The sequence below is a fragment of the Mastomys coucha genome, unplaced genomic scaffold (assembly GCF_008632895.1).
Source record: "Mastomys coucha isolate ucsf_1 unplaced genomic scaffold, UCSF_Mcou_1 pScaffold13, whole genome shotgun sequence".
Taxonomy (NCBI): domain Eukaryota; kingdom Metazoa; phylum Chordata; class Mammalia; order Rodentia; family Muridae; genus Mastomys; species Mastomys coucha.
The window spans coordinates 25404631-25415621 of NW_022196895.1; the positions used below are offsets into that span (position 1 = coordinate 25404631).

Genomic DNA, 10991 nt, shown 5'->3' on the forward strand with positions numbered 1-10991 from the left:
GACAGACATGGTGCTATAGAGGTAGTTAAGAGTTCTACATTTGGATCCTCAGACAGCAGAAAGAAAGTAAGAGATTGGGCCCAGCTTGAGCCTCTGAAGGCTCAAAGCCTACCCCCTATGATGTAAGTCCTCCAAAAGCCATTAATATTCAAACTACCATGTCTACACAGTCTCAGGTAGGAAATAGGGGCGCTCAACCCAGCTTTTTCATTACTGTCTCTGTTTATCCCAAAAAGAGTTTTCTCTCAAGGTCTCTTTCTGATCTTGGCCCCAGACATTAAAAAAAAAAAAAAAAAGATTCAGCATATGCCCCTCAGATGACTCTGGTATCTGAATCTCAAGAACTATAAATTTAAAAACAATCCTCTTGACTCCCATAGGTAGCCTGTGTCTTGTATTTTGTTATAATGACATGAAGTTGGTGCAAACCCGCATTTCAATGGCACCCACATTTCTATTATTAAAGATTTAGTCACTGTGTCTTTTCATTGGCTCTTCCCTGTTCTCGTTCCTAATCCCGCATTACACCATTAATCTGTCTGCAAAGAGGCAGGCTAATAAGTCTCCTTCCTCCTCCAGTTGAAATATATCTTTCTCAATTTTTGGATTCTTATGATTGCTAGCTAGCCGTACCCTTCAGGGAGTGTTTTCTTCTTTCAAGTGAACTATTCAAGTTCTCATTGAACCTCTAATTCTTAATGTCACTGCTCTTTAAGGATTTCCTCCCCCTTCATTATCTAAGTCTGCTAGGTGCTTCTTTTCTCCAGCCATCGTGCCCACCCAAGCCTCTCCCATCACTGTAATGACCCTTTCTCTTGCTTCCTTGTGGTGGCCCTGCTGTGTTCTTGGAAGAACTCAAATCCGAAACCAGAGACTTAGCTCGCTGGGGGTTTGGAGCCTATGTAAATGATTCAAGGACCAGATACCAGGTCCCTAGGAAGCCGTGAACCTTTGATCTCTCTATCCCGTCCTGGAATCCTTTGTGTTAGAGTTTTAGCTTTGATCCTGCTGAATGTCTGTTCTCACCTGAATGTAAAATGCATGCCTGTGCTTATCTAAGTATATATATATTCCGTGTTCACTAAGTAAAGTTGCGCCTTGATGAGACCATTTCTCCTGGCGTCTGTCTCTTTTCTCTATCACCCATTACAGGTTTCCAAATCCTCGGTTCGTGGAACCCCACGCAAGTAGGAGCTGCGGGACGGCATCCTACACTTCCTATTGGTGCTATGTGAGTAGTTCCATGGAACCTGATGGGACTCCATGGTAGAGAAGCTTATTTAGGATAAACAAGGTCCCAAAGTTCTGTGCATCTCACTTTAAGAAAACAAGAACAACCAAACTGTTTGTCTAGAAAGGGAGGTATTTTCAGCATCCTAAAAGTATGTTCTATTAGGCTCCTCAGATACTGAAAACAGTATATATTTGTTGAAGATATAAATGCAGATGTCTTTAGGTTATAGAAAGTTGTAGATAACATTCTAGGGTAGTAAACACTGGCCAGCCATGTAGAGCTAATGCTCTGGATGAAGTGGTAAAGAGAAGCAAGTTTCACATTTCCCCACCACCCTGATTTTTATGTACAAGTTGCAATTACATGGATGCTGACAATCCCTACAGTAGTGATTTCCTTATGTCAGCTTTCTAGTGTCAACTCAGATTGTTAAAAGCTAAAGTGTTCTATGAAAAAAAATCTGTAAACTAATTGCAGTATCTCCCAGAATAGGGGCAGACTTTCAGTCAAACTCACTTCAGAGAGGGAAGGCAAGACACTGCTTTTGTACCAGGGTGAAGCAAAATGAAACCCACTCAGCTTTAAAATTTTGAAGCCCATTCCTACCCTCTCTGTAAATGGATAAACTTAGGATGCTTTTCAGTTTATGACACAGGATACCGTACTCCCCATTTACTCCTTTATTTCTGGACTGACTTGCTAGAGAGGCAGGTGCACCCTTTTCTGTTGTTCTGTGATGTAGGTAAATGCTTTGAAATTTTTTTCAATGTTCTTAAGGGTGAAATGTGTTATTTCCAAGGATGGAAAAGTGAACTGGGCCCAAGTGGTGGTGAGTGGGTTGACTATAAATCTATGCACTTTATTCATACATACATGCATATTGAGGTTTTCATGACTAGGCAGGCTATACAGTGTCTATTCTGTTGTATGCGTTATTTGTAATGGGCAAAGTTCATATATAGCTTTTGCATTCATATTCTCTACTGTGCCCCCATTAAAACTAGTTTCTCTTTTACTAAAACACACAAACTAGAATTCTGTAGGCATTACTCAGAGTGAGGTATACTAGAATTCTGTAGGCATTATTCAGACACAGAGTGAGGTATGGAACTATTAAAAATATTGACTGTTTAACAATAGGTTTTTGTTTATATTAATTTCAAGATTGTCTTGTTTTCCAATATCCTTGTAATATAAAAAACATCACTGTCTTTTTAGTTTTCTGAATGGAATCAATAGCTATGGCAATTTGTCTCTTGAAAAAGTTACCATAAAACTTAAAACTTACCTATTGGTACTGGTTATGAATCATATATTCTTATTTTAACCTATACATATAAAAAGCCTTATGTCATTATATTTGACTTCCAGTGGATCGTTGAACTATCATTATTATTATTGGCCATTTGACGTCCCAGGAAAAGGGGGAAAATGCTCTTATATCTGTTAACTAGGTCTCAAAAAATTTGTCTCTTCTTAAATAAGTGAAAGGATAAAAAATTGGCAAGGACGGCAGTGTCCTTTAGAAAATAGACCTTGCCTTTAGGTTTCTGTAATCTACAACTGATTTAATAAGATTTATTTCTTTTCTGATTTATGAAACATTCCTTGTAGTTGAGAAATAACTCAGCATTATTGCAGACAGTAGATGAAGAATGACCCTTTCCAGCGTCTAAAAGGAGTTTATACCACTATTCTTTCAGGCAGAGGAATAAGACTGCTAATCTTAGACACTTCCCCTGCAGATGGTTCTGGTCAAGTCTAGTTGCTTGGGATGAAAATGTGAATTGTATGCCTTCATTATAGTGAAAGAATTGAGTACAGCTGAGAGAAGTTATATCTTTTCTTAGGCAAATGGCAAACAGTTTGACTCCAGTCTAGACTCTAGGGCTTGCTAGAAGCACTGTGTTCTCAGAAGAAAAACTCAAAATGCATAAATTGTAGCAGATGTTTTCTTAACATGCCCTGGTGAAATAATTTTGATGGGTGGTTATGAACTTGTTTGTAATGTTTACTTCTGAAATGCCATAATTGCTTTTGGAACTATTGGAGGCATTTTGAATTGTATCTGTTTTTATTGAAATATGGAATTATATTGCCAGTTTATGGAGTGGCATCTTTTTGATGCATGGAGTTTCTGGATACATTTGTTATCCATCACAAGCAAACCAGATAAGTAAATATTACAACTATCGCTGAAATGCTGCTTTTTTACATGAATAAATGAAAACCATTTTGAATCTGAGGGCAAAAACACTCTATCCGAGGACTGACAAATTGCACATTTGTTTGGTTTCCTAACCGTGGTGTCTGACTTCTACACTGGGAGTGAAAAAAAAAATGTCTGTCTGCTGGTATAACAGAGCCTCCAAGATGGGAAGCTCTCTCCTTCGGGGAGGCAGAAGAGGTCAACTCAATGAAACATAAAGAGGGCATTACAATTGACTGGAGGAAAGCCACGTAGACTTTCTGCTTACCCAACCATAGCTTATCTGTGAAACAACATCAGAATTCCACTTTGCCTTCTAAATTTTTCTCAGAAATAGTTACTGAACAAAAAAAAAAAGTCATATTAAGATGTGTTCACAGGTCTTTTATATCATTTTGAACATTAGTGACTAGTAATTTTCTCATTAATATGTGTTCAAGAAAACCTAAATATATTCCACACTGACAACATGAAGCCACTCTTTTCTTATATAGTTTACCGTGTAAAAGTATGGCTTGAGTTGTTCAATGGGTATACTAGGCTCTCTTCTAGCTAGCACTACCTGCCAACATGACACAGCCAAGTGTCATCTGAGAAAGTCCCTGTTGGGGAATTTCTTAGATCTCTTCGGGTTATAGGCATGTCTGTGGAGGAACATTTAAAATTGTTAATTGATAAAGAGGAACCACTGCATTTTGGGTAGTACCATTCCTAGACAGGAGCCCTGAACAGAATAAGGAAACCAGGTGAAGACAAAACCTCCATTTGCTCCCCAACTTGCTCTTGGTCTTAGTGTTTCTTGAAGCAACAGAAAATCGAGTAGAACAAATTCTTGGTTTTACATGGCAGCTACCAGCTGATAGTGCTGATCGTTGCCTGTCAGTTAATAAATACATGAGGGTAACAATTGTCTGTAAATGTGTTTAGAGGAAAAGGAGCAAGTTTGCAGACAGAGGGCATATTTGTGCCAGCATGAAACACAGTTTATTGAAGTTATAATTATCTCGGGGATGCTTGATAAAATGTCACTTCCATTTCAGGCTTCTTGGGTAGTGCACCTGGGTACATGCCTAACTATCTCCCAGGTGATATAAATGAAACGTTGTCATTGACCACCCTGGGAGGCTTAAGGCTACACCAGGCTATAGATTACCCTAGGAGTAGGGACAGTGTTTTTCCTAACCCAGTGAGCAGACATGATGAATTCACCAGTAAGATTGACTGGGTGGAAACTCTGCTTTATCTTCTTTGTTGTGATTATAGCACCTACTAACATCCAACTCGTCTCTGTGTGTTGATGACATTATCAAACCAATAATGGCTGAGTGAAAATGCTTCCTGATCTACTTTTTTTGTAGGCATAAATTTATTCAGTGAAATAAAAAGAGAATATAACATTATTATTTTCTTAACAGATTGACTTTTACTTTTTAATTGTTTATGTGTGTGTCTGTGTTTGTGTATGTGTGTGTAGATGCCTGAGAAAGTCAAAAGTAACAGATCAAGATATTACTAGTTGCCCAGCATGGCTTTTGGCTAAAGAACTCTGGTACTCTCCAAGAGGAGTATGCACATGTAGCCACTGACCATGTGTCTCCTTTCCAATACCCTTTTATAGACAGAACAAATAAGTTATTACAACCTACAATGCAATTAAACTAATCAGTTGTCAAATAATCTTTTAGGAGAATACTTGGAAATGACTTTGAAAGTGTGAAGTGTTATGTTTCAGGAACGTTAACATCATGTTCTGAGGCCCAACTCTCTAGACCCCAGGGGCTTATGGGAAGTCCTACTGTGCTGTCCTCCAAGGCTCTTTGACATCCAAAGGCTCTCTGACTAAGATGCCCTAGTTTCCTAGACAGTGGGCATTTCAGATATAGAGATCAATAAGCATTGACAATATCTCCTTCATTAAAATGTTAAAGTGCACAGGATAGCAGCTTCAATAATTGGAACAATTTCTTTTTATCTAGTAGTTATATTCATGTATGAGAAACTTTTAATAAAGATAATATAGATACTTCATACAACATAAAAATAGGGCAAGATAGCAAAGATATCCATGAGATAACACAACAAGTCACACACAGGGCCTGTGTAAGTCAGTGAATGTTTTATGTTTATATTAAAACTGATTATATAGCTAAAGCATATGAGCTTATAAAATTCAATACATTGTTTTGTAATTAAAAATATCTGTTCTTTAGAAGAGTTGGATCTTTTGACATCAGGACTGTTTATACAATTAAAGATCTTGAGAGAGAAGAAATGACCAAGGTAAGCTTTACATTGTGCAAAAACATAAACATTAGTTTCAGGTTGCTACACAGAAATGGTGAATGTGAAATGGTGCTGGGTTAAGATTTCATGATATTGAGAGAAATATCATCTGAAAAATTGTGGAGTTAAAATCATCCACAGTCTGGGAGAAACACCGAAAAGGTTATTTATACAGAAGTGCAAGTGTTGGGATGAAGTAAGACAAAACAGTTTGTCTCGAGAATCTATGGAGTGTCTTTGGACTTTTTCATATAGAACACATTGCTTTTCCTGTTTACATTTTCAAATTTCTGTTAATAAAAGTTCAGTTTCATAATATAAACACACAATAGAATAATAAGGATAAAAGTAAGTGCATGGCATTAGATATGTATTTTTTTTCTCTTATCAAGGTATCCATTTACAGAGAGAAAGAGAAATCTCTTATCCTTCATTCTCAGAGTCACAGAAAAAGATGTGAAATGAACGAAATATCCTGCCTCCATTAGGCAGACTGGAGTCTAGAAGCCTTCTTGTTGCTCATCGGAATTTTGGTTCTCATTTCAGAATCTTCTCAGCCTCCTCACTGCCCATTCTGGCTCTCCTTTGTTGAATAGTACAATACAAATCACATCAAGTTAAATTAAGATAACTATGAATGCATGCATGCGTGTGTGTGTGTGTGTGTGCGTGTGTGTATGTTTGAGCATGTGTGCCTGTGTGCATGTGAGCACAAGCTGAGTGAAATATAGCCTTGAAGCCACAGACTGCACATTAAGAAAAAGAAATACAGTAAATGAGTAAAATATATTCTCATTCACAATTTCCTAGAGGCCCTATGGTTGTTAATTGAAACTTTTGTCTACTTTATTGAACAATAAAAGTGGCAGCAACTACCCCCAGGTGTCCTTCAGTATAAAAGGAGGATAAAGGGTTCTTGGCAAAGGTGACAGAAATTAATGCGGTGAGCCCAGCTATCAAACATTCTGATGTGTGAATTGCTTGATATTTCTATAACGCTGTCTTATGATTGGAAATGTTATCGCTTCTATTGAATCAATAGAAAATGTTAAAGCTCCAAAGAGCCCCAATTACTAACTAAAGCTAGAAGGTTAACATCTGGGAGCTGAAGAGATAGAAACAATCTCTATTGTCATACTTTCCTGACAAGTAAATGTCAGAAACGAAACGCCTTTGCCTGGGCTCAGCACGGAGCTCATGTGAAAGAGTGATTGTGAAGCTGCCTCAAGTCAAATCGCCTGTCATTTCAGCTTTGACACAGAATTACTTTTGTTTTATGCATCTATTAACCTTGAACTATCAGCATTTGTTTTAATGTTCCAGACTGAAGGGACGTAAATGTTCTTCTCTCATGCAGAAGGCATCTGCTGAGACAAGACAGCGTGCTTCGTAAATCGGGGCCAGAGTGTTCGAAAAGGCACAGAGTCTCTGATTGAAAGACCCATCCCTATCCCAAACGGTAATGCCTTCTTTCAAACTCTTCTGTGACACACGCACTGAAGAATTGAATAGCCAGTGCTTCTTCTTTTCCTAAGAATATGCTACAAACGTCTCATACCATTCAGTTCTCACATGGCTACATGTAATCTATTCAGAAAGGTAGCTGGCATGTGGATAAGAGGGAAGAAAGAAGATATATATATATATATATATATATATATATATATATATATATATATATATTGTTGTTGTTGTCATTGTTTTCCTGTAGACAAAGAGGCATAGGATAAAATATAAATTTGATGTGACCCTCAGTGGTTTCATATTTTACTTCCTCTCCCCTTACATTTAGACTTCACATATGAAACCCCGCATCTTCTCTATCATCTCATCTGCTATCTGTTTAGAGAGTGTAAGCCTTGCACTCTTCTTCCTATCAAAGGAGAAGGCATTCTTACAGAAAGTGGTAGGCTTTTGTGACTGGCTTTCTTCTTTCTAACCTTGTATCCATGTATAAGGTGCCTGTACCATTTTAGAGTTCACATTTCCATAGACATATATGCTGGGTGCTATCTAGTCGTCTTGGGTAACATAAAACAAGTAGCTCAGTAGAGAACTGCACATGAACCAGGCAATAGAATCTTGACAGCATTCAAGAGATACTTGAGTTCTCTAGCTGATGCTTTCCTGGGTCTCTATTTAACAGCCAATTGACTGGTTGCATTGATTTGTAGGTTTTCAGCTTATTCCCAACAAATGTTGTCTTTTCTGGTTAAAGATACAGGATCAACTCCCCATTTTACTTAGATGTGGCAACTTCTTTGCTAAAATTAACCATAGATCCTGTAGACTGACTTAGAGATGAACTATTCCCCCTCAACTTCTCCCCCTTACTCAGTATTTCTCTGTCTTTTACACTCTCTAAAAGATTTGTGCCTCAAAATAAAGATGGCATGTACATAAATAATGAACAATGCATGCAGGCATCATATAGTGATTATCACAATCAAATTAATCAGCACACAATTCATCGCTCAGGATGTATATATCAGGTCCATAGAAACTGTTCATCCAACTGAATATCTGTACTCTGACCAACATCACTCTGTTCCCAACCACTTACCCCTAGCAACTCCTTTAGAAGCATCCCCAGGATACTCACCCAGTACCAGACATTCTTACCAGCATTTAGTACCTCCTGGCTCATAGGTCTGCACAAGAAATGTAAAGAAGGGACAGTACACAGTCCTCTCTGTGAATATGGTGTAACTATAATGTAGAGAAGCAGAGTATACAGTCTTCGACACAATGAGGAGTAGAAACTAGATTTAGGTACCACATAGCTCCTCTTTACCTAGAGTGTAAAACCTTAATGGAAACACCACACAGAATGACCAAGGAAATGAAAAACAAGGGAGCAGAGAGGAAGGGAAGGAATGAAGCAAGTGAAATAGTAGAAAAAAATATTTAGAACACCTATGCCAAAGCAAATCTGTAAGGATTTTATGTGTTCTATTTAATCCTCATAAGTAAATTTCAATTTCGAAAGGTACAGCAGTAAAAGCAATTATAGCAGGAAATGCAGATGTCTGCAGCTCTGACTCCAATTTAAAATTCTGTTCGATCTGGAGAAACTGTCAATGTCCAACAATCCTAAAGATCTAGATGGCAAGTTCTCACTCCTCACTATGGGACTAAGCAGAAGAGGTGGAGGTAGTGCGTAGTGGGAGGCATCCCTGTCTGGAAGCATGTGCTCTTAAACAGAAAGAGCAACTGCGTTCTGATGTATGCCACCTCTGTGGTGAACTGCCTATCCATGGCCACTTAACCCATTTCTTTGATCCAAAATAACATAAATACCCATTCAAAACAGTGCCAGAACCATATGAATCTGAGGAAAATAAACCTTTTTTTTTTCCTTTATAAATGGATTACCCCTGGCATTTCTTAGAGCACCCTAAAGCAAATATAAAAGATTGATATAGTTATAAAGATGACAGCCAAGGGTTAGATGGAGGCTGATGTCATAGCCTATCATGAAGCAATGCAGGTCTTTCTACGTAAAAGGTGGAGAATAAGCAAATCCTACAACCTTTCCTATGAACTTGTTGCTGAATAGCAAACAGGTCTGTGCTGGCATGTTCCTGTGATCTTTCACTTTTGTCAGTATAATTACGTATCATCACTATGTTTTAGTAAACTGTTATTGCTTGGAGTATCATACTTTACAGTATAGCATATAAGAGAGAGAGAGAGAGAGAGAGAGAGAGAGAGAGAGAGAGAGAGAGAGAGAGAAACTTAACAGTCTTTAGGAGAATAGTTTTTAAAAATACAGCATATATAAGCCAAGTTATATGTACAGAGTTAATAGGCTCCCCTTCTTATTATATTATTCATAATTCAGCTATGTATTTTAATATCTGTTGTCATAAACTTAAGATTTATATATGTATTCCTTTTTTTGTTCTTAGAGCACCAGCTATCGCAAAGTCTTTCCGATTAGTTCAACTCTGAAGAAAAGATGGTTCATATCCACCTCTACTGAACCATGACAGAATAAAAGTAAAATTGTAATAAGTGGTTTTATTTTTCTATGAGCAGCTATAAAAATACTGTCCATCAGTCTGGAAAAGTACTGTCTAGGTGCAATAATGCCCGTGGCCCATAGCTGAGTAATTGCTGTGGCAGACATTCTGCAAAATTCTCTTTGAAGTTAGTAAAAGTTGACATGGAAAAAAAAACTACAGGCAAAATCTGATCCTGAATGTGTTTCTGTTTTAGCCCAGGGTATATTCAGATGGATGGATACCTCATGAGACAGGAGTGGGGGGACAGAGAATATTACCAGATAAGGAGATGCTAGCACACGGTGCTAGGGATAAACACGAAGACAGGGTGTTACATCACTAAGCACTAATTCACATCTATGCCAGAAGGCCCACAGACCAAATTACTTATTTTCTCTCTTATATTCATGGGCCTTAGGATCAAAGAAAAGTTTCATGTGCAAGTTTATAAAAACTAAGAATTTTCATGTTTGAAGAGAGTTATTTCCCACAGGGTCATACTAAAATAAAGCAAGCTCACTTGCTGTCTCTTTTTTCATGTTAATTCAAGTGAAGGAGTGATGACTGTCAGATAAATAGTTGCTAGATGACAGTGAGTTAAGGTCCAGTAAGGCTGTCTTCCACCAGTGTGAGAAATATAAAGAAGTATCTATGCACATGCGTATATATGTGTGCATTTATCTAGCCTATCATTTACCAAGAGTAAGATATATGTGTGTGTGTGAGTGTGTGTTTTATGCATGCATTTGTCTCTAAACACATACACACATACACACACACACACACACACACAGAGAGAGAGAGAGAGAAAGAGAGAGAGAGAGAGAGAGAGAGAGAGAGAGAGAGAGAGAGAGAGAGAGAGAGAGAGAAAGAGAGAGAGAATGCTGAGAGAGAGAACGCTACAATATTACTCATTGCTCTATACTCTTTCCTGGCTCACACTTGGTGTTCTGTATATTCATAAGTAGTGGTTGAGCCTCAAGCTTTGCTTGACAGGAAAACTTAATAGCTTAACAATCTAATAATATAAAGTGCTTTGTTCATTTGTTGATCCAGCAAGTATTTAGTAATAATTTTTTAAAGGTAGGTGATATTGAAAATTAATAGAAAATAGATCTTCACTGAAAGTGCTTACACTTTATGGGATATGGGGAAAACAGGAATGCTGTGCATAATACACTTACTTCATCATTACCATAGATAGCTTTTTGTAGTATCCAATTTAAAGAAAAACTTTGTACCACTATATGCCTGGCTT

General features: G+C 37.7%; 2 long non-coding RNA genes across 2 annotated transcripts in view; both read left to right on the plus strand.

Annotated features, from left to right (window-relative positions):
* The window catches only part of LOC116087573, a 41950-nt gene extending 40757 nt beyond the window's left edge, over window positions 1-1193 (plus strand). The window contains exon 6 of the long non-coding RNA XR_004117490.1: window positions 1153-1193. This is a non-coding gene — a long non-coding RNA (uncharacterized LOC116087573). The remainder of the gene's footprint in view (window positions 1-1152) is intronic.
* LOC116087572 lies at window positions 1194-9740 on the plus strand. Its single transcript, XR_004117489.1, has 4 exons — window positions 1194-1231; window positions 5654-5723; window positions 7084-7185; window positions 9638-9740. It is a non-coding gene; the product is annotated as an uncharacterized LOC116087572 (long non-coding RNA).
* The last annotated feature ends 1251 nt before the right edge of the window (window positions 9741-10991 follow it).